Here is a 24,785-nt window from a genome sequence, read left to right on the forward strand (position 1 = left end):
ACTTTACATCAGCACAATTTTGGAAAAAAAAATTTTTTTTTGTTAGGGAGTTATAAGGGTTAAACGTTGACCAGCAATTTCTAATTTTTACAACCCCATTTTTTTTTTTAGGGACCACATCACATTTGAAGTCATTTTGAGGGATCTATATGATAGAAAATAACGAAGTGTTACACCATTCTAAAAACTACACCCCTCAAGGTGCTCAAAACCACATTCAAGAAGTTTATTAACCCTTTACGTGCTTCCCAGGAACTAAAACAATGTGGAAGGAAAAAATGAACATTTAACTTTTTTTTGCAAACATTTTACTTCAGAACCATTTTATTTAATTTTCATAAGTGTAAAAACAGAAATTTAACCATAAATTTTGTTGTGCAAGTTCTCCTGAATACGCCGATACCCTATATGTGGGGGTAAACCACTGTTTGGGCGCACCGCAGAGCTTGGAAGAGAAGGAGTGCCATTTTAATTTTTCAATGTAGAATTGGCTGGAACTGAGATCAGATGCCATGTCACGTTTGGAGAGCCCCTGATGTGCCTAAATAGTGGAAATGCTCCACAAGTGACACCATTTTGGAAACTAGACCCCTTAAGGAACTATCTAGATGTGTGGTGAGCACTTTGAGCCCTGAAGCGCTTCACAGAAGTTTATAACGTAGAGCCGTGAAAATAAAAAATCCTTTATTTTTTCCTCAAAAATGATTTTTAGCCTGCAATTTTTTATTTTCTCAAGGGTAACAGGAGACATTGGACCCCAAAATCTGTTGACCAGTTTGTCCTAATTACCCCGATACCCCATATGTGGGGGGGGCACTGTTTGGGCACCCATCGGGGCTCGGAAGGGAAGGAGCGCCACTTGGAATGCAGACTTTGATGGGATGGTCTGCGGGCGTCATGTTGCATTTGCAGAGCTCCTGATGTGCCTAAACAGTAGAAACCCCCACAAGTGACCCCATTTTGGAAACCAGACACCCCCCAAAGAGCTTATCTAGATGTGTGGTGAGCACTATGAACCCCCAACTGCTTCACAGAAGTTTATAATGTAGAGCCATGAAAATAAAAAAATCATATTTTTTCCACAAAAATTGTATTTTCACCCCCAAATTTATACTTTCACAAGGGTAACAGGAGAAATTGGACCCCAATATTTATTGTGCAATTTATGCGGAGTAGGCCGGTACCCCTTGTGTGGGGGTAAACCACTGTTTGGGCGCATGGCAGAGCTCGGAAGGGAAGGAGCTCCGTTTTAGAATGCAGACTTTGATAGAATGGTCTGCGGGCATTATGTTGCATTTGCAGAGCCCCTGATGTACCTAAACAGTAGAAACCCCCCACAAGTGACCCCATTTTGGAAACTAGACCCCCCAAGGAACTTATATAGATGTGTGGTGAGAACTTTGAATGCCCAAGTGCTTCACAGAAGTTTATAATGCAGAGTCGTGAAAATAAAAAATATTTTTTTTTCCCACAAAAAAGATTTTTTAGCCCCCAAGTTTTTATTTTCACAAAGGTAACAGGAGAAATTGGACCCCAAAAGTTGTTGTCCAATTTATCCCGAGTACGCTGATGCCCCATATGTGGGGATAAACCACTGTTTGGGCACACGGCAGAGCTCAGAAGGGAGGGAGCACCATTTGACTTTTTGAGCGCAAAATTGGCTGTCGTGTTTGGAGACCCCCTGATGTACCTAAACAGTGGAAACCCCCCAATTCTAACTCCAAACCTAACCCCAACACACCCCTAACCCTAATCCCAACCCGATCCATAATCCTAATCACAACCCTAACGATAATCACAACCCTAACCCAAAAACAACCCTAATCTCAACACTAACCATAACCCTAATCAAAACCCTAAATCCAACACACCCCTAATCCTAATCTCAACCCTAACCCTAATCCCAATACACCCCTAACCCTAATCTCAACCCTAACCTTAACCCTAATCCCAAACGTAACCCTAATGCCAACCCTAATCCAAACCCTAACTCTTATCCCAACTCTAACCCTAACTTTAGCCGCAACCCTAGCCCTAACTTTGGCCCCAACCCTAACCCTAAATTTAGCCCCAACCCTAACCCTAAATTTAGCCCCAACCCTAACCCTAACTTTAGCCCCAGCCCTAAGGCTACTTTCACAATTGCGTTATGTGGCATCCGTCGCAATCCGTCGTTTTGGACAAAAAACGGATCCTGCAAATGTGCCCGCAGGATGCGTTTTTTGCCCATAGACTTGTATTGCCGACGGATCGCGACAGATGGCCACACGTCGCGTCCGTCGTGCACTGGATCCGATTTGTTTTGGCGGACCGTCGTCACAAAAAACGTTCAATGTAACGTTTTTCTGTTCATCGCATCCGCCATTTACGACCGCGCATGCGCGGCCGTATCTCTGCCTCCTCCTCCCCAAGACACAGACTGGGCAGCGGATGTGTTGAAAAACTGCATCCGCTGCCCACGCTGTGCACAATTTTCACAACGTGTGTCGGGCCGACGCATTGCGACGGCTCCATACCGACGCAAATGTGAAAGAAGCCTAACCCTAGCCCTAAATTTAGCCCCAACCCTAACCCTAAATTTAGCCCCAACCCTAACCCTAACCCTAATTTTAGCCCCAACTCCTCTAGCTGCCGGCCGGCAGATCATGGCGGGCGCACTGCGCATGCGCCCACCATTTTCTTACCGGGTGAAGAAGCCGGCGGGCAGAAGGGGACGCAGGAGGATCCAGGGACACCGGTAAGTATAACAGGGTCCCCGAACCCCCCTATTTCTCTGTCCCCTGATGTGCGATCACATCAGAGGACAGAGAATAACACACCGCTTTTTTTTTTGCGGTCGCCGGTAAACAGTTAATTACCGGCGATCACAAAACAGGGGTAAAAACCGACCTCGATCATGTTCTTTGGGGTCTCGGCTACCCCCGGCAGCTGAGATCCCAAAGATCTTCCGGGTGCTGGCCGGCGGGCGCACTGCGCCCGCCATTTTTTGGCCGGAACAAGATGGCGGCACCCATCGGGAGCCACAACGAGCACCGGGGGAGACAGATTGAGTATCAGGGGGCAATCGGGGACCCCATTTCTCTGTCCTCTGATGTGCGATCACATCGGAGGACAGAGAAATCAAATCGCGTTTTTTTGGGTTTTTTTGCGACCGCCGGTAAACGGTTAATTACCGGCGATCGCAACCCGGGGGTTGGTAAAAAAAAAACCAGAATCATGTTCTCTGGGGTCTCGGTTACCGGGGGTAATCCGACTCTGGGGGGCGCTATTCACTTTTTCCACAGCACCGTTAAAGTACCCTTAACTGCCGCCCTTAAAAGGCGTATCTGTCGTTAAGGGGTTAAAATGCAATGAAACAAGGATCAGTTCTGCTGAGTGCGATTAGAACTGTCAGTCATTACGTGTCTCACACTGTTTATGGCCCCTATCTTTTAAAGGGACTCTGTCACCTGAATTTGGCGGGACTGGTTTTGGGTCATATGGGCGGAGTTTTCGGGTGTTTGATTCACCCTTTCCTTACCCGCTGGCTGCATGCTGGCTGCAATATTGGATTGAAGTTCATTCTCTGTCCTCCATAGTACACGCCTGCGCAAAGCAATCTTGCCTTGTGCAGCCATGTACTATGGAGGACAGAGAATGAACTTCAATCCAATATTGCAGCCAGCATGCAGCCAGCGGGTAAGGAAAGGGTGAATCAAACACCCGAAAACTCCGCCCATATGACCCAAAACCAGTCCCGCCAAATTCAGGTGACAGGTTCCCTTTAATATAAGCCTGCAGGCAGGTTCTCATACAGATCAGTGTGTGGCCCAGCTGGGAACAGCTCATTTACATGTAAGAAGAACGTGGATTTCTCTCGAATTAGACATCAGATCGCAGATATCAAGGTATCATTTTATTCAGCTTCCTATGACCCATATAGACGGCTTAGGAGGGTTGATGCTACCGACAGATTCCCAAATGTGTGCTACGGCATATGGCGTTTCTGCTCAGTCTGGGCGCAGTGATGAAATCTGAAGTTAGCCTGAAGTTCCATGACATTATATACACCTTTTTAAGGACGAGTACATGGGTGAAAATCCAGTTCCCTAACAGAATATTAAATATGACAAGATGAAACATTATTGTAAGGAAACGCTGTTACTTACCTATTCCAATACCTAATGGCATTTCCTCCTCCTTACACTGAAGATCAGTCTTCACATTAGTGACCTCGTCTTCTCCGATAACTTCAGCCTTGATATCACGCAGATGTTCACTCTGAACAGACAAGGAAGAAATATATAAAGAACATATAAGTTTGGTCTATAGATGGAAAGCTATTATAGAAGAACATCTGATGTGCCTTTTACCTGATGGATCTGCAGGACACCATTTTTCTCTGCATTATCTCGAGGACTTAGAGGACTAGGGCTTCTATCTGGTACATTTCTGTCCTTGGCTCCATCTGTGGTGGAAACAATGATGCATTATCTAGAAGTTAGTAACGAGGTGTAACTAAAGGTACCTTCACACATAACGATTTCGTTAACGATATCGTTGCAACGTCACACTTTTTGTGACGTAGCAATGATCCCGCTAACGATCTCGTTATGTGTGACAGCGACCAACGATCAGGCCCCTGCTGGGAGATCGTTGGTCGCTGGGGAATGATCAGGACCTTTTCTTGGTCGCTGATCACCCGCTGTCAACGCTGGATCGGCGTGTGTGACGCCGATCCAGCGATGTGTTCACTTGTAACCAGGGTAAATATTGGGTTACTAAGCGCAGGGCCGTGCTTAGTAACCCGATATTTACCCTGGTTACCATTGTAAAAGTAAATAAAAAAAAACAGTACATACTTACATTCCGATGTCTGTCACGTCCCCCGCCGTCAGCTTCCCTGCACTGACTGTCAGCGCCGGCTGTAAAGCAGAGCACAGCGGTGACGTCACCGCTGTGCTCTGCTTTACGGCCGGCGCTGACACAGTCAGTGCGCGAAGCTGACCGCCGGGGACGTGACAGACATCGGAATGTTTTTTTTATATTTACTTTTACAATGGTAACCAGGGTAAATATCGGGTTACTAAGCGCGGCCCTGCACTTAGTAACCCGATGTTTACCCTGGTTACCCAGGGACTTCGGCATTGTTGAAGACAGTTTCAACGATGCCGAAGTTGTTTCCCTGATCGTTGGTCGCTGGAGAGAGCTGTCTGTGTGACAGCTCCCCAGCGACCACACAACGACTTACCAACGATCACGGCCAGGTCGTATCGCTGGTCGTGATCGTTGGTAAGTCGTTTAGTGTAACGGTACCTTTAGGAAAGACAACTTGTAAGCTCGGACACCAGTACTGTTATGTGATCTTCAGTGGCCACTTCTTAGCTGTTACTCTTAAAGGGAATCTATTAGGCTAGGTTCACATTGTGTTAGGGCAATCCGTTAAGCGCATAGCGCTAGCGGATTGCACTAACGCAATGGTTATTTTGGGTCCGCGTTCGTCGTCCCCGCTAGCGCAGATCAAAGATCTGCGCTAGCGAGGGACGGACCTCGGACGCTGCAAGCAGCGTCCGTGGTCTGTCACAAAAGAACGACACATCGCTAGCGCGTGCCGAAAATGGCATGCACTAGCGATGCGCTACAGGCACAAATCACATTGCTGTCAATGGGTACGCTAACGGACCCGTTGCACGGCGTTAATTGCGACATTTTCGCTGTGCAACGCAGTCCGTTAGCGTTAACCCATTAATGTAATGTGAACCTAGCCTTACCAAGTTTTTGCTACTCCATCTGACAGAAGCATAAAGTGCGGACAGAGATCTGTCACTTACTGGGCTGCTTAGTGCAGTTTTGATAAAATCACTGCCTTATCTGCTGCTGATCTACCAGTTCTCTGGCAGCAGGCCAAGTAGTCCTCTAGTGATAATCTCCTGCTGATAAAATACTTATTTTACAAAAACTGCAGCCAAACAGTCCTGATTCAATCAATGTATCTGGCCCCTACATCATGCTGCTCTCAGATTACATAGTTAAAACCTCATGACCGATTCCCTTAAAACTTAGTTCCTGTTATATCTGTATCCTCAGCGACGAGCACCACGATGGCCGCCCCTAGTGGAAGCAGTAGTGGGGTGCCAAATTAAAGAGGTGAAGAACATCCGCAGGTGCCAGCATAATTTAACGAGGTGAAACTTCAACCTACAGAGGGCATATTTTTTCACACATGTGGATCCATTGTGAATGGTGGTGTGATTGTTTCAACATGGCTGACCCCTGTATGCATGCACTTACTGGAGTCTAAGTATGGAGCCTGAATAAAAGCTTATTTTGCACTAAGCTGAATACAAACAGTTTTCCCTACCTGTTGATGTGAGAAGATGGTCAGTAATGATGTCCATGTACAGATCCGTGTGTCCTCCTACATACTCCCACTCCTCCATGGAGAAATGGACAGTGACATCCTGACTCCTTATAGGAACCTGACACACAATGATACAGTCATCATCCAGACACATCATCCCTTGTGTTAGTGTATAATGCCCCAGTATTCCCAGCAGCGCTCACCTCTCCAGTCAGCAGCTCAATCATCTTGTTGGTGAGGTCCAGGATCTTCTGATCATTGTATCTCTCAGGTATCAGTGAGTGAGGTGGAGGCTCCATGATGGGGCTGTGGGTCCTGCTCCATCCTCCTGATACAGGATGATAACTGCTTGGTGAGGCAGACTCAGATGTCTTCTTAGCTAATACGTAATCCTGAGTGCGGAGGGAAACAGGTAATATCACTTGGTAAATTCCAATGACAAAATTATATTAGATGTCAAATATTTCCCATATATCCCAGCTACCAGGATGAAACTGAATGGGAGGGGAGACAGATTAGATATTAGAAAAAAAAACTTTTTGACAGTGAGGGTGATCAATGGGTGGAACAGGCTGCCACCAGAGTTATTTAAAGATGTTTACCTACCTACTGGTATTTATGCTGGTATAAATGTGATTGAACATTGGCAGTCTTATGATTATTCAGCACTAGATGGTAGGCCGATTCTAACGCATCGGGTATTCTAGAATATGTATTTATGAAGATTTCAGAATAATGCAATGACTACACAGGATTTGGCCGGCCGGGCGTGACCAATTAGCGAAGCGTGGTTCAAATACCGCGCCAATTCGTAGCCGGACTGTGTCTGTTGCTGATTGTTCGCGGCCGGCCGAATCCTGTGTAGTCATTGCATTATTCTGAAATCTTCAAAAATAAACTACATAATAATAATAATAATAATAATAATAATAATAATTTTTATTTATATAGCGCCAACATATTCCGCAGCGCTTTACAAATTATAGAGGGGACTTGTACATACAATAGACATTACAGCATAACAGAAATACAGTTCAAAACATATCAAGAGGAGTGAGGGCCTACATACATATTCTAGAATACCCGATGCATTAGAATCAGGCCACCACGTTTTGGAGGGCTCCGGGCGAAAGAGTCTCACAGCCCACATAGTATATAACACAGCCCACGTAGTATATAGCACAGCCACGTAGTATATAGCACAGCCACGTAGTATATAGCACAGCCACGTAGTATATAGCACAGCCACGTAGTATATAGCACAGCCACGTAGTATATAGCACAGCCACGTAGTATATAGCACAGCCACGTAGTATATAGCACAGCCACGTAGTATATAGCACAGCCACGTAGTATATAGCACAGCCACGTAGTATATTGCACAGCCACGTAGTATATTGCACAGCCACGTAGTATATTGCACAGCCACGTAGTATATTGCACAGCCACATAGTATATTGCACAGCCACATAGTATATAGCACAGCCCACATCGCATATAACACAGCCCACGTAGCATATAGCACAGCTACGTAGTATATAACACAGCCACGTAGTATATAGCACAGCTATGTAGTATATTGCACAGCCACATAGTATATTGCACAGCCACGCAGTATATAGCACAGCCCACGCAGTATATAACACAGCCCAAGTAGTATGTAGCACAGCCCACGTAGTATATAGCACAGCCCACGCAGTATATAACACAGCCCACGTAGTATATAACACAGCCACGTAGAATATAACACAGCCACGTAGTATACTGCACAGCCTCGTAGTATATAGCACAGCCCACGTAGTATATAACACAGACCACGCAGTATATAACACAGCACACGCAGTATATAACACAGCCCACGCAGTATATAGCAGTGTGGGCACCATATCCCTGTTAAAAAAGAATTAAAATAAAAAATAGTTATATACTCACCTTCCGGCGGCCCCCAGATCCAGGCCAGGCCTTTAGCGATGCTCCTCGCGACGCTCCGTTCCCAGTAATGCCTTGCGGCAATAACCTGTGATAATGTAGCGGTCTTGTGAGACCACTACGTCATCTGTGGTCATGGCGCAATGCATTCTTAGGACCGGAGCATCGCGAGGAGCGGGAAAGGCTGCTGCGGACGCTGGAAGGTGAGTGTGATATGTTATCTGGGTATCGTTTTGTGTATATTTATATTTACTGATTATCATGGTGTTCTCTTGTAGGATGAGTTGTTATTTGCCATCTGATATCCCCCCCCCCCACAGTACTGTACTGTTATCTCTCCACAGGGTCAGTGGATAATGTTGTTTGCTAATATGCTAATGACGTATTGAACTAGCTTGTTGAAACAATGAGCCCCTGCGACCCATCCCCCTAACCTGTGAAGGAGGAGAGGGACTTGTAAATATCAGGGAGGTGAGACATAGTCAGTCCTGTGTGGAATGATGGTGTGTTCAGAGCATCTCAGAGAGAAAGAAGAGTATATGGACTATGCTATCCTCTGTTTGCTGGATTGTTGGACTTTTATCCTGTTACTGAACTGCATTCGTGTTCTGGACTATTTTATCCTTTGTGTGGTGGCTCGTATATGGACCTTTCGTATTTTTGCCAAAATAAAGGTCTTGGAATTGTTTACTATACTCTTGCTCTGTTGATTGTGTGGTACCGGAGAAGGACCCTGTGATAACTGGTGGCAGCGGTGGGATCAACAGAGTGTAACCCAATGGAGAACCACCCACAGAGTGAGTAAAGAAATTGGACTGTATCCAGTTTACAGGAGAGAGCCAGAGACCTGGGCCTGAACTACCAGGGACTGACTAAAGAAGCCTTAATTGACCTACAGGTGGGTGCTAGCCTGGCCATCTCTTCCCAGATGTCTGAAGGATGAGCACTGGAGACGAGGACCCCCACCCCAAAAAGCCAGTGAGTGGTGTGGTACGAAGAAGAGATGGCGGTTCTGGGCCAAGGTGTATCTCAGGAGTATAAGGAGGAGGCTGCTCGCTGGGCACAGCGGAGACAAGAAGCAATGGAGCTTGAAAGAGGGAGGAGCGCAATGTGGAATGTAAACCCAACGATTCGGGAGCCTGTACGGATCACTCGGACAGAGTTTAAGTCATTTGATGAGGCTTCCGGAGATGCGGAGGGGTTCTTCAAGGACTTTGAGCAGCAGTGTGCAGTGATGGAGGTGCCCCACTCAGGCTGGATGCGTTTGTTAGTGGGACTCCTGATCGGTAGCCTGGCGGAGGGCTTACCGAACCACTGACTCACAGCGGAATCGGGATTTTAACATTGTAAAGCGGACTATCCTGGATTACCATGCTATCACCCCAGACTCATATAGGGCCAAGTTCCGAGACCTCCCATGCACTACGGGGGGATCGTTTAGGATGTATGCACATAAGATGTCCCAGGCTTGTCGGAGATGGCTGGAAGCAGAAAACGCCTTTACTGTGGAAGATGTTATACAGGCGTTCCTTATAGAACAATTTCTTGCCAAGTGCCCCGCAGTGGTACGGGAATGGGTCCGGGAGCGCACGATGCGTACTGTGGATAGAGCTGCAGCCCTGGCAGATGAAACACTTAATATCCGGCCGCAATGGAGGAGGCTTCTGGACAATGAGCCACGGCCTGCTCCCGCGCCCCATCCCCCTCCGATTATATCTGCCCTTCCACCTAGTCGCAAGCCGATGACAATCATGCCTCACAATCCTGGGCCCCAACAGTTCCCACCAGAAACTGGGGGTATCAAAAAGAGGAGATGTTATGGGTGTGGGCAACCTGGACATTTTCGAACAAAGTCCAGCTCACCATGGTCGACATCCTTGGAGACTCGAAGCACAGAACTGCAGTGTCAGGGTGTAGAAAATCAAAGAAGAAATGAGGAATCCAGCTCAACGAGGTAGTGAAAAAAACTTCTTTCTTTATTCACTTGAAAGTATATTCAGTGGAGGGTAAAAACATCAGCAATTACAAAAGATAAAATGCGATATCAACGTGTTTCTGGTGACTAAGCACCCTTAATCATGATAACCTGGACATTTGCAGTCTGGATGTCCCGCAAGGATTCGGAAGGCACCCCACCTCGTCCAGTGCATCCTGTACATTCCATCCCGCCTGAGGAAGAGCTACCACCACCCCCACCAGAGTGGAACACCAACCCCGGCACCTTAGATACCCCTACTGGTATGTACGGACTCCGGCCCTTGTCCTTGTCCTTTAGCTACCCACAGCAACGGCAACGCCACCTGCAGGATGTCTTAATTGATGGAAACAAAGTGCCAGGATTTAGAGACACGCAGGCCTTCCTAATTATCCTGACCCCCGTGTGGTTCGACCCGAGGCAATTTACCAGGGTCCGGGTAATTCCCATTGTCCTGGCGAGGGGTGCCCGCAAATATATATAGCGAGCTTCTGTGCATTTGGATTATGGTTGTGGAGAAAAACTGTGTTGGATTGGAGTTATGGGAAGATTTCCTGCAGATATCCTCCTTGGAAATGACATTGGGGAGTTACAATGTCATTTTGTGGGAGCAGTCACCCGACTACAGGCCCTTCAAGCACTACGTCATCCGGACCTCACCGGGGAGCAACCACCCTAAACCGCATCAGAGTTGGTGAGCAATACGTTTGCTGCTACTACATTGGGAGAGTCTTGGGATAGAGAGGAGTTTAGGAGAGAAATAGAGGGTGACACTACCTTAGCAGCCCTTAGGCTAAGGGCAGAAACTGGGCACATGGAAGATAATGGGGATGGCTTCACTCGAGAAAACGGACTATATTATCGCATAACAAAGGTCAGTGACAATGGCAACCCTGACGCAACGACCAGGCAACTCATTGTCCCTCAGAAGTACAGGGCACAGCTACTCCAACTGGCCCATGACATCCCCTTGACTTGGCATCAAGGGAGGAAAAGGACTGAAAAGAGACTCACCCAGAGTTTTTACTGTCCTGGCATCTCGCAGTCGGTAGCCCATTATTTCCGCACCTGCGATGTGTGCCAGCGAATGCGGCATCCAGGAGCTCGACATAAGGTACCCCTGCAATCCCTGCCCATAATTGAAGAACCATTTCAGCGTGTAGCTGTTGACATCATAGGTCCTCTGGCCCACCCCAGCCGGTCGGGGAAAAAAAAATATCCTGACAGTGGTGGACTATGCCACTAGGTATCCTGAAGCTGTGGCCCTGTCCAGTATTACAGCAGTAAAGGTAGCCAAGGCCCTTGTTACCATCTTTACCCGGGTAGGGTTTCCTAGTGAAGTATTATCGGATCAAGGCACTCAGTTCATGTCAGATCTGGTGCAGTCCCTATGGCATACCTGTGGTGTTCAAGCCATTTGCACCACCCCATACCACCCGCAGACCAACGGACTATGTGAACGCTTTAATGGAACCCTAAAAAATATGCTGAGGGCTTTTGTTGATGTTGAAAAAGACTGGGAAAAATACCTGCCACATCTCCTCTTCGCCTATCGGGAGGTTCCCCAACAGTCCACAGGGTTCTCTCCCTTCGAACTACTGTTTAGCCGGAAGGTCCGTGGGCCTCTCACTCTTCTGAAAAAACAGTTGGAGGGAGATATCTCAGAATCCGGAATGCCCATCATTCCCTATGTTCTAGAGTTAAGAGACCGTCTTGCCCAGCTAGCTACCTTGGCTAAAAAGACGTCAGCGAATGGCCCAGTCCAGACAAAATACCTGGTATGACCGCAATGCCAGGACCTGGGAATTTATGGAAGGACAACAAGTGCTCATGATTACTGCTCCCCCTGCCAACAAGCTTCAAGCAGTGTGGGAAGGCCCTTATCAGGTTGTCAAGAAAATTAATGACACTAACTACGTTATTGCCCTGGACTCTAGTGGTCAACGACAGAAAACCGTTCACATTAACATGCTGAAAGACTACCACGACCGATCTCTGCCTGTTCTAGCCGTCTGCCACCCCCTAGTGATATCGCCGACGATGAGTATCTTCCCGATCTTCTCCAGGCCGCCCAAGCGGGAGGATCACTGGAACAAGTGCCCGTGGGCTCCCATTTATCGGATATACAAAAGGACGATATTCTCTCCGTACTAAGGCCGAGGGCTGCTGCTTTCTCCTCAAAGCCGGGGAAGACTACTCTCACCATCCACCATGTGGAAACCCCCGGACAACGTCCCATCCAACAGGCTGCCTACCGGGTTCCAGAGGCTGTTCAAGGCATGAAAAAGAACCAACTGGAGGAGATGAAATGACTGGGAGTTGTTCAGTCATCTCACAGTTGTTGGGCCTCTCCTGTCGTCCTGGTCCACAAGAAAGATGGTACAACACGATTCTGCATTGATTACAGACGATTAAATGATGCCACCAAGAGTGATGCTTACCCCATGCCTAGGATTGATGATCTATTGAATCGTCTGGCCAGTGCCCAATTTGTGACCACGTTAGACTTGAGCAAGGGGTACTGGCAGATACCCCTAACGGAGGACGCTCGGGAGTGCTCGGCCTTCATTACTCCCTTTGGGCTTTTTGAATTCCTGGGAATGCCCTTTGGGATGAAAAATGTCCCTGCTACTTTCCAGAGACTGGTAGATCAACTGTTACAACAATGTAATTACTTTGCCTGTGCTTACTTAGATGACATTGCCATTTTTAGCACCACCTGAGAAGGACATCCTGTTGCTTTTGCCAGTCGGAAACTACTGGATCGGGAAGTTGCCCATGCCTCTATTGAAAAGGAGTGCCTTGCCATCGTATGGGCTCTAAGAAAACTGCAGCCATACTTGTATGGCACAGACTTTACAATTGTTACCGGCCACAATCCCCTCACATGGCTGAACAGCGTATCAGGGGACAATGGAAGATTGCTGCGGTGGAGCTTGTCCTTACAGCCCTACAGCTTCTCCATCCAATACAAGCGGGGAAGCCAACACCAGAACGCCGATGGACTGTCTCTACAAGAAGAACCATAGGTTCCCCAGGCCGACCTACCACTGCCACTGTACAAGGAACTATAAAAGATTGAACAATGTGGACTAAAGTGAGCAGGCCAGAGGTCTGTGTAGACCTCATGGCATGCTCACTTATTATGAGGGGGGAGAGGTTGTGATGGTGTGACATGTTATGTGGGTATCATTTTGTGTATATTTATATTTACTGATTATCATGGTGTTCTCTTGTAGGATGAGTTATTTGCCATCTGATATTCCCCCCTCCCACCCCCACACACATAGTACTGTACTGTTATCTCTCCACAGGGTCAGTGAATAATGTTGTTTGCTAATATGTTAATGACGTATTGAACTAGCTTGTTGAAAGAATGAGCCCCTGAGACCTATCCCCCTAACCTGTGAATGAGGAGAGGGACTTGTAAATATCAGGGAGGTGAGACACAGTCAGTCCTGTGTGGAATGATGGTGTGTTCAGAGCATCTCAGAGAGAAAGAAGAGTATATGGACTGTGCTATCCTCTGTCTGCTGGACTGTTGGACTTTTATCCTGTTACTGAACTGCATTAGTGTTCTGGACTATTTTATCCTTTGTGTGGTGGATGGTATATGGACCTTTCGTATTTTTGCCTAAATAAAAGGTCTTGAAATTGTTTACTATACTCTTGCTCTGTTGATTGTGTGGTACCGGACAAGGACCCCGTGACAACTTGAGAATATAATGTTTTGTTTTTTTTTAATTATTTTTAACATTATATGTTTTTAATATTGATGCTACATAGGTGCATGTGGTTATGCACAGGTACATGTGGCTATGTCCTGAGGAAGAAGTCATTTGAACTTTGAAACGCGTTGAATAAACTACTTTTTTTCTCTGGATATCCTAATTCTACATTTTGGCAGCGCAGACTACATCCACAAACCCTTTATTTCATCGTATGAAGTCCACTTTGGCTCATACAACGACGGAGGGTGCTATCTGACACTGATGTTCCTTGAGCTTGAAACCTTTAATCTGTTTAGAAGTTTTTCTGGGCTCTTTTGTTATCATTCGTATTATCCGTCTCTTTGATTTGTCATCAATTTTCCTCCTGCGGCCACGTCCAGGGAGGTTGGCTACAGTCCCATGGATCTTAAATTTCTGAATAATATGTGCAACTGTAGTCACAGGAACATCAAGCTGCTTGGAGATGGTTTTATAACTTTTACCTTTAGCATGTTTGTCTATAATTTTCTTTCTAATCTCCTGAGACAACTCTTTCCTTCGCTTCCTCTGGTCCATGTTGTGTGTGATCCACACCATGTCACCAAACAGCACAGTGAGTATCTGTAGCCCTATATACAGGCCCACTCACTGATTCCAAGATTGTAGACACCTGTGATGGTAGGTAGTGGACAAACCCTGATTTAACATGTCCCTTTTGTCACATTATTTTCAGGGGTACAATCATTTCTGTCCAAGCCTATTTCATGAGTTTTATTTTTATTTTTTTAATTCTGTGGAAGTATGGTTGAAAAACAATGTCTGATTTTCATTTGTTCATTTTCATAGAATTTTTATTTATTATTACTTTGGTCAGGCTCAAGTTATTTCTGTGACCATTGTCGGTTTTTCTGTCACTAAACGAGGAGTACCAACAATTTTGACCACATGTGTAGGTAGAAATGAGGAGAAAATGGAAAGAAAAACATTTTAAAAATCTTGATTCAATATTGAATATGAGCACCACACGTAGAAATGCATGCACTTACACACCTTGGCTACTATCAGTGAGGTTATTCATGGTTGTCTGAGGAATGTTCTGCCAAGTTGCAACATCTGTCCATATTGTCATTTCCGTCATTCCATGACTTTTTCTTTTTGGCTTTTCAATTACAATGTTGAACTGTGTATTTTGAGGTCACTGACATAAATGTCGTGTTTATGTTAAAGAGCTTAAGAGGGGTTGGACACAGTCCTAGGAGACCTCCGCGTGTTACATACGTCTTTTTTCAAGCAATTTAGGGGCTAGAGATAGAACAAATGGGGAAGCCATAAACCACCATGATAGAATAACAGACAAAGTTTTTTTTTAGTAAGACATAATAACAAGTCAAAAAACATAAGAAAAGTTGATCTTATAGCAAAGGAGGAACAACTCCCCTTGAGAAAACGATAGCGAAACGCGCGGTAAGTTATGGATCGTACTGCTGATTTGCGGCTTTGAGTGATACTACTATGTACAGAACGCTGCTTTAAGGTAGCCACTTGTGCTTCTTTTTGGTGTGGTTCCTTTTCCGTGAATTCACTAGGGTTGAGTGACTAGGAGTTTACAATTACACAATTACACAATCACTTCTGATCTTCTCTCTACCCTATTGACTCCTTATGTGAATTGCAACCTACAATTCCCTTTTCCCACTCATGAATCTTTAGTCATATATTCTTCTACCTATTAACTGCGACATGCCATTTCAGCATGCTGCAGGTGACTGCTTCCTCCCATGACTGAACTTAGTGACTGCTTCCTCCCACGATGGATAACTTTGATGGATAGGAACACCTCCCTTTGTTGAGTTGTTCCTCCTTTGCTAGAAGATCAATTTTTGTTGTTATGTATTTTGACTTTTATTATGCCTTACTAATAAGCTTTGTATTTTATTGTATTCTGGTGGTTCATGGCTACTCAATTTGTTCTGTCTCTGATCGTAATTATTCAGGAGCACTCCACTATATCACATTGTTCATACACTGAAAATGGGGGAACACAATTATATTAACCCCTTAACCCCATATGACGTACTATATCGTCGAGGTGTCCTGGGACTTAATTCCCAGTGACAGGATAGTATGTCATATGTGATCGGCCGTGCTCACGGGGGGAGCACGGCCGATCGCGGCTGGGTGTCAGCTGACTATAATCGCAACAACAGCATATGGGGCAAATATCTGTATGGAGCATCTTATGGGGCCATGTGCAGCATTATATGGGGCAAATATCTGTATGGAGCATCTTATGGGGCCATGTGCAGCATTATATGGGGCAATTATCTCTATGGAGCATCTTATGGGGCCATGTGCAGCATTATATGGGACAATTATCTCTAAGGAGCATCTTATGGGACCATGCGCAGCATTATATGGGGCAATTATCTCTATGGAGCATCTTATGGGGCCATGTGCAGCGTTATATGGGGCAAATATCTGTATGGAGTATCTTATGGGGCCATGTGCAGCATTATATGGGGCAAATATCTGTATGGAACATCTTATGGGGCCATGTGCAGCATTATATGGGGCAAATATCTCTATGGAGAATCTTATGGGGCCATAATCCACATTTGTGGAGCATTATATGGGGCAAATATGTCTATGGAGCATCTTATGGGGCCATAATCAGCATTTGTGCAGCATTGTATGGGGCAAATGTCTGTATGGAGCATCTTATGGGGCCATAATCAGCATTTGTGCAGCATTGTATGGGGCAAATGTCTGTATGGAGCATCTTATGGGGTCATAATCAACCTTTGTGCAGCATTATATGGGGCATATTTTAATATGAAGCATGTTATGGAGCCCATCAAACTGTATGGAGCATTATATGAGGCGGCGTATTTTGTATGGAGCATTATATGGGGCATATTTTAATATGCAGCATCTTATGGGGCCATCATGAACCGTATCGAGCATTATATGGGGCTCCTGATACAATATGGATATTCAAAAACACTTAACCTACTGATGTCTCAATTAATTTTACTTTTATTGGTATCTATTTTTACTTTTGACATTTACCGGTAGCTGCTGCATTTTCCACCCTAGGCTTATACTCGAGTCATTAAGATTTTCCAGTTTTTTGTGGCAAAATTAGGGGGTCGGCTTATACTCGGGTCAGCTTATACTCGAGTGTATATGGTATATATTTTTTTTGCCTTGGTGGGCTCCTTACCTCTTCTTTATGTAGTTAGGCCTCATCTTTGTTAGTGATATATGTTCCTGTTTTATACTATATAATTCTTATTTTCTTGTACTTCAGGTGTTACCAATCACAAATACTACTTTTCTTTATCTTTGTTTAAACTGCAGGAAAAAAAAGTCAATAAAGATTAGAGAAATTCCTCACCTCTCCGGTCAATAGGTAGATGATCTCCAGGGCGAAGTCTAATATTTTTTTCCTAAATGTAATATCGTCCTTCATTATTCTTAGCAGTTCTGTTAAAAAAAAATTAGAGATGAAAACCTGAGTTAGATGAATCATTGGGATATTTCATGTACTGCAAGAATCTTCATGAAAAGAGAAGAGGCTCCAAAATCAGATAGAGGAATTAATGTGTGATGTACAGAACATCGCTTAGCTCTGCTTTTCAAGAGCCACCAACATATCCTGTTTTCAGGATTTCCATAGTATTACATTAATCCTGAGAATATGACCTGTTGGTGGCTCTTGAGGACCGGAGTTGGAAACACTGGCTTGGGGTATGTGCACAACACATATTTTTTCTGGTGGCAGCGCAACCAAGTTTTTCTAGGTGAAACCTCTACAGGATTGCTTTATCATTCGTGCTCCTAAAAGTGATGGCTCTGCCACGGACAACTTTTTTTTCCTATTCTTTTCATTACAGTGGCTGAAAAGGAGCCCGCTATTTCTTTTAACGGCTTCTTGGTTTCCAAACCCTAAAGCAGTTAAAAGAAGTAACCAAAGACTGAACATGTGCACAGCTATGTCGTTTTTAGATCTTGATGAAAAAGACATTGTGTACACATACCTTGCTGAGAAAAATAAGATTGTCAGAGTACAAAATGAGAGTAGAAAATTAGAGTAGATTCATGTAAGGCAGTGGGGAAATGAAGCACCCAAGGGATGTACTTATCTGCGGCTCTACCTCATCTCCCTCCGCCTCTTTCCTACTGTGCGTCGTCATAGGAATCGTCAGATATCGTCAGATTCCTATGACGCTGCACAGTAGGAGGAAGGTGGAGGGAGAGCCGCAGATAAGTACTGCGCATGCCCAAGAATCCCAGCCCTGCAGTGTGAATAAATCAGAAGAGACTGCGGGGTGGTATCTCCGTCCGCGTGCCCACGCAGGCGCAATAAGAAAGACATCATGTGATGTCAGTGGACGGGCAGCGCTAACTGCGCATGCCCAAGGCCTAAGATTACAAGATTACAGCGCAGGCGCCGGGAAAATGCCATGACACTGAGGAGGCGGCGCCAGGGAGACAAGAGGAAATAACTGACAGCTGTGGTGCGTCTGTGTTAGGGGAGAAAGACCTGCCTCCCCGACAAATTCAAGGTATGAGGGACAAATTCTAAAACCGATCATGTCAGCATTGGCAGGGACAAGAACTAAAAGAGCCACCTTGACAGAATGCAGCATTAGTCCTGCACAAGCTGGCTCTTTTAGTTAAAAATGCCTGGGAGGGGTGACAGGTTCCCTTTAAAGAGAGTAGGGGGTAAAGGGAACCAGTCAGCAGTTTTGGCCGATATAAGATATGACCACTGCCTTTCAGGGCTTATCTACAGCATTCTATAATGCTGTATATCTGCCCCCAATCCGACCTGTAAGTGAAGAAAAATAAGTTAGATTATACTCACCTGGGGTGGCGGTCCTGTGCGGTCCGGTCCGATGGGTGTCGCAGGTCCGGGTCCGATGGGTGTCGCAGGTCCGGATCCGGCGCCTCTCATCTTTCTGCGATGCCGCCCTTCTGTTACTTCATCGCTCCCCGGCATCGTGCTCCTGCGCAGGCGTACTTATCTGTCCTGTTGAGGGCAGAGTAAAGTACTGCAGTGCGCAGGGAAAAGTCAGAGAGGCCCAGTGCCTGCGCACTGCAATATTTTACTCTGCCTTCAACAGGACAGATAACTATGCCTGCGCTGGAGCGCGATGCCGGGGAACAATGAAGAAGCAAGAGGGCGGCATCGCAGGAAGATGAGTGTTGCTGTCCGGGTCCGGCGCCTCCCATCGGACCGGACTTCCCCCCCGCCGGTTGAGTATAATAAAACTTATTTTTCTTATCTTTCAGGTCGGACAGGGGGCTTATCTACAGCATTATAGAATGCTGTAGATAAGCCCTGAAAGGCGGACGCACCTTATATCGGCCAAACCTGCTGACAGGTTCCCTTTAATTTTACAGATGCCGAGTTCATATCTAAGGGTAGACAGAATAACCCTTGAGTCTGGACAGAATATGTCCTATCTTCATCTATAATGTTGTGAATTTATGATGGAACAAATCTAAAATGAAATTTCAGATACAAGACACATGGTTCACAGAGAGTGGTTGACTCACACCTTCTTTTAATTTGCGCCATGAAATTTGGGTATGTGGGATTTTCCACTCTGCCATATAAAGTCTTTCCTTTTTCTGAGCTGCCTAATAGAGTAACTCCAGCTAATATCACAAAAAAGGTTTGAAAAATGGTAAAGTACTTTGGGCAATATTTCCATTTTAAACCCTGCCAACACCCCCACTAATTAGTGAAGAAAAGGGGGAGAAATAGAGTTTTTATACCAAATAATTTTATTTAAAATAGAATACACATAATAATAAATAAACAGAACAAAAATCTGCTGAAACAGGAGTATAGGGGAATCCACAATAGATCACAGATAACCGGTAAAGTTAAAGAACAGAATATCACAAATACAGTGCCTTGTGAAAGTATTCGGCTCCCTGGAACTTTTCAACCTTTTCCCACATATCATGCTTCAAACATAAAGATATAAAATGTTAATTTTTGGTGAAGAATCAACAACAAGTGGAACCCAATTGTGAAGTTGAACGAAATTTATTGGTTATTTTACATTTTTGTGGAAATTCAAAAACTGAAAAGTGGGGCGTGCAATATTATTCGGCCCCTTTACTTTCAGTGCAGCAAACTCACTCCAGAAGTTTATTGTGGATCTCTGAATGATCCAATGTTGCCCTAAATGCATACTGGTGATAAATATAATCCACCTGTGTGTCATCAAGTCTCCGTATAAATGCACCTGCTCTGTAATAGTCTCAGGGCTCTGTTTGAAGCACAGAGAACATCATGAAGACCAAGGAACACAACAGGCAGGTCCATGATACTGTTGTGGAGAGGTTTAAAGGGAACCGGTCACCCCCAAAAGCGAGGGTGATCTAAGCCCACCGGCATCAGGGGCTTATCTACAGCATTACAGAATGCTGTAGATAAGCCCCCAATGTATCCTAAAAGATGAGAAAAAGAGGTTAGATTATACTCACCTGGGCGGGCGGTCCGATCCGGTGGGCGTCGCCACCCATCTTCATAGGATGACGTCCTCTTCTGGTCTTCATGCTGTGGCTCTGGCGCAGGCGTACTTTGTCTGCCCTGTTGAGGGCAGAGCAAAGTACTGCAGTGCGCAGGTGCCGGGAAAGGTCAGAAAGGCCCGGAGCCGCAGTGTGAAGACCAGAAGAGGACGTCATCTGATGAAGATGGGAGGCACCGGACCGCGACACCCATCGGACCGGACCGGGACCGCCCCTGGGTGAGTATAATCTAACCTCTTTTTCTTATCTTTTAGGATACATCGAGGGCTTATCTACAGCATTCCAGAATTGTAGATTTACATTTGGTATCTTTATGTTTGAAGCATGATATGTGGGAAAAGGTTGAAAAGTTCCAGGGAGCTGAATACTTTCGCAAGGCACTGTACATAAAAGTAACACCGTAAGCGATTAAAGACAACAGACCAGCCGCCGCAGAATGAAAGGCTGAAACGTGCCAGGCGGCTACGGTGTTAACCATATCACCAACAATGCTCCCAATAGAAATCAACTCATTGCAAACACAAGGACTCAATGCGATTAACACTGTGGCGAATCTACTGTGTAGAGATGCCTACCTGTGCAGTGTTGGGAGGGGGGGGGGAGCGATATGGATGTAATTGAGGGGAGTCAGAGTTAAGACTGTTTTAGTCAAAAACAGTACAGAGCGGCTCAACTTCTGGGGCCCCCCTGATTTGTGCATTATGTACATATTGCAGTGAGTTTTAGATGAGGGCTACACAGCGACATAGAGAGTACGGTGTAATACTACAATATCACGTCTATCCGCCCCATATATTGTAAATGCTTCGCACAATTTTATGTTCTCTTTACATTGTTTAACAAATCACATAATGCAAAATCAAAAAATGGAAGAAATAATGACAATCCCCCCAAGTGATAATAGTCCGCTATATCACAGAGTTCCTACATTAAGTCTACATGTTTGAATAGGGAGCATGACCCCAAAAACATTCACACAGGGAACAAATAGTGGCTCAGTAGTTAGCACTGTTGTCTTGCTGTGCTGGGGTCCTGGGTTCAAATCCCACCAAGGACAAGGCGTTTGTAAGCACATGACCCCCAGTGGTTTCCCAGAGGTTGGACACGTGTGTGACATCACATCTGATGACTTCTTATGGTGTCGTGTTCTGACCTACGGCTCTCACAGTCACAGAGGTTTCCATACAGTAACTACGAGGCTGAAGTTGGTTTCTTATTTGTCAGTTTCTAATTCGGCAATTTTTTCTTTTCTGTTTTTTATAGCTTTAACAACAACAACAACAAAAAATATCACAATAATAACATACAATGCAACGAGGTACCCTGATGTGAATACACTTAAAAATAGCTACACAAATTATAAGACTGGCACAAAAAAGGGCATCAAAGGGCGTTAATGAAACGGTTAAATGGCTTTGGGCCACTGATCTCACACTGAAGACATATAGAACAGGGCGCCCCACATCCAAACCAGTTATCTCCAACCTGGCCCAAATGGGTTCTGGGCATCAGAATTGGCATCAAAGTGGTCAAACAGCTCATTTTCACATATTTGAATAAGTAACTGATGTTTTTAATAACTTTGGGCCACTGATCTCACACTAAGAATGCACAGATGTGTATTCTTAGGTCGGAGTCACACTAGTGTATAATACGAACGAGTGCTATGAGAGAAAACATTGAATAGCACTCTATGGGGAAGCTCACATCACTGTTTTTTTTTCTCGGGCGTATTCAGCATGCTGCGATTGTACGCGTATATCGGCCGAGTCTCACCAATGCAAGTCTATGGGTGCGATAAAAAAACAGACACCACACCGACCATCAGTGTGACTTGCGAGAAATAAGCACACATTTTTCTCCTTTTAGCCCATTGAGCCATTAAATTCAATGAGGAAAAACAGTGAGAAATGTAAAGCCATATGCACGTCATGCGGATACATGATGCGAGAAAATCACATCATTGCATTGCAAATGCATTACACACGGATCACCATACGGAGAACACTCCTGTGACTCTCAGCAGGGAGACTCGGGCCGATTTTCCATACGGTAAGTGTGACTCCAGCCTAAGTGTCAGATCAGTGGCCCAAAGTCATTTAACCCCTTAAAAACATCACTTATTCAAATCTGTGAAAATTGTTTGTTTGCCCACTTTGATGCCAATTCTGATGCCCAGAACCCATTTGGGCCAGGCTGGAGGGACGTGGTTTTGATGTGTGGTTTCCTGTTCTATATGTCTGCAGTGTGATATCAGTGGCCCAAAGTCATTTAACCCTTTCATTAACGCCCTTTGGTGCCCACTTTGATGCCCTTTTTTTGTGCCAGTTTTATAATTTTTGTAGCGGTTTTTAAGTGTATTCACATCAGGGCACCTCACTGCATTATATGTTATTATTGTGAGGCTTATTTTTGTTGTTAAACCTATAAAAAACAGAAAAGAAAAAATTGCTGAATAAGAAACCAACTTCAGCCTCGTACAGTAACATATATTACGTGTGGAGCAAACTGGACAAACTCTTCAGAAATAAGGGACAGTGCTACCTCTATAGCTCCCAACGCCTCAGGTCTGGGAGAAGACGTTGGCGGTCGAGCTAAAGCTCCTGCTCACTACTGACTGTGCTGTGGTTTGGGGTGAGACCAGTAGCATAGCTACCGGGGGGCAGAGGGGGCGGTCGCCGAGGGCCCCACGTTCTGAGGGGGCCCACCTGGAGCTACACTATTGTACCTGCATCGGAGCCCGCAGAACGCCGATACAGTTACATTCTGTGGCAGAGTAGTGAGAATCGATCTCCCTGCTTTGCCGCTAAGGGGCCCCTGAGCAGGTGGGGGGGAAGGGGGGGGGGTGGTGCTCCCTCTCACATCATCCTCTTGTCAGAGTCTGGGGTCGCCAACACTGAAAGTGGGCGCGATGACGTCACTGCCCGGCGCCCACTGTCAGGGGATCAGCGGGAGCTTGGAGCACCGCTGGAACAAGAAGGAAGAGAGGTGAGTATTTATTGTGGGTTTTTTAATGGGGCTGCATTATACTACAGGGTCTGCCTATGGGGGTGCTGCCTTATACTACAGAGTCTGCCTATAGGGATACTGTCTTATACTACAGGTTCTGCCTATGGGGGTGCTGCTTTATACTGCAGGGTCTGCCTATAGGGGTACTGTCTTATACTACAGGGTCTGCTTATGGGGGTCTACCTTATACTACAGAGTCTGCCTATAGGGATACTGTCTTATACTACAGGGTCTGCTTATGGTGGTGCTGCCTTATACTACAGGGTATGCCTATGGTTTGCAGCCTTATACTACAGGGTCTGCCTATAGAGGTACTGTCTTATACTACAGGGTCTGCCTATGGGGGTGCTGCTTTATACTACAGGATCTGCCTATGGGGGTGCTGTCTTATAAACGGTCTGCCTATGGGGTGCTGCCTTATACTACAGGGTCTGCCTACGGGGGTGATGTCTTATACTCCAGGGTCTGCCTATAGGGGTACTGTCTTATACTACAGAATCTGCCTATAGGGGTGCTGCCTTATACTACAGGGTCTGCCTATGGGGGTGCTGCCTTGTGCTATATTGAGGACTATCTGGCACATTATACTATATGGAGGTTATCTATGGGGCCATCATACAGTGTGGGGATTACAGTAAAGGGGTCATCATACAGTGTGGAGATTACAGTGAGGGGGCCATCATGCAGTGTTGGAGCCATCAAACAGTTTGGAGGCTACTAAGGGGTCAGTATACTGTGTGGATGTTACTATACAGTGAGGGGGCATTTTACTGTGTATAAGAGAGCATCATACTGCGTATAGGGGAGCTGTACAGGGGGGGCAGACTCGGGACTTTATTAAATATAAAGTGGGCACTTATTGTTATAGGGGAACTCAGGTTACTGTGACTGTCAAAGGGGCACACAGGGCATTATTACTTTCTAGGGGGCAAAAACAGGATTTTTGGTTGCTTACCGTAAAATCTGTTTCTCGGAGCCTTCATTGGGGACACAGGAACCATGAGTGTATGCTGCTGCCACTAGGAGGCTGACACCCCACCGACTGGCATTATGAACTTCAGTTAGTGAGAATGCAGTAGGAGAAAAACAATAAGGTTGAAATAACATAACCACGAACATGAGAACTGTAAACATGAGAACAGTCACAGAACAACATAAACTGAATAACATGGGAGGGTGCTGTGTCCCCCAATGAAGGCTCCGAGAGACAGATTTACAGTAAGCAACCAAAAATCCTGTTTTCTCTATCACCTCATTGGGGGACACAGGA

The 24,785-nt window shown here is 45.5% G+C and overlaps 1 pseudogene; it reads right to left on the reverse strand.

The window, feature by feature from the left end:
- Positions 1–24,551, reverse strand: part of LOC138666765 (zinc finger protein 420-like) — a 94,363-nt pseudogene extending 69,812 nt beyond the window's left edge.
- Between the last annotated feature and the right edge of the window lie 234 nt (positions 24,552–24,785).

Source organism: Ranitomeya imitator, chromosome 2 (assembly GCF_032444005.1).
Source record: "Ranitomeya imitator isolate aRanImi1 chromosome 2, aRanImi1.pri, whole genome shotgun sequence".
NCBI lineage: Eukaryota > Metazoa > Chordata > Amphibia > Anura > Dendrobatidae > Ranitomeya > Ranitomeya imitator.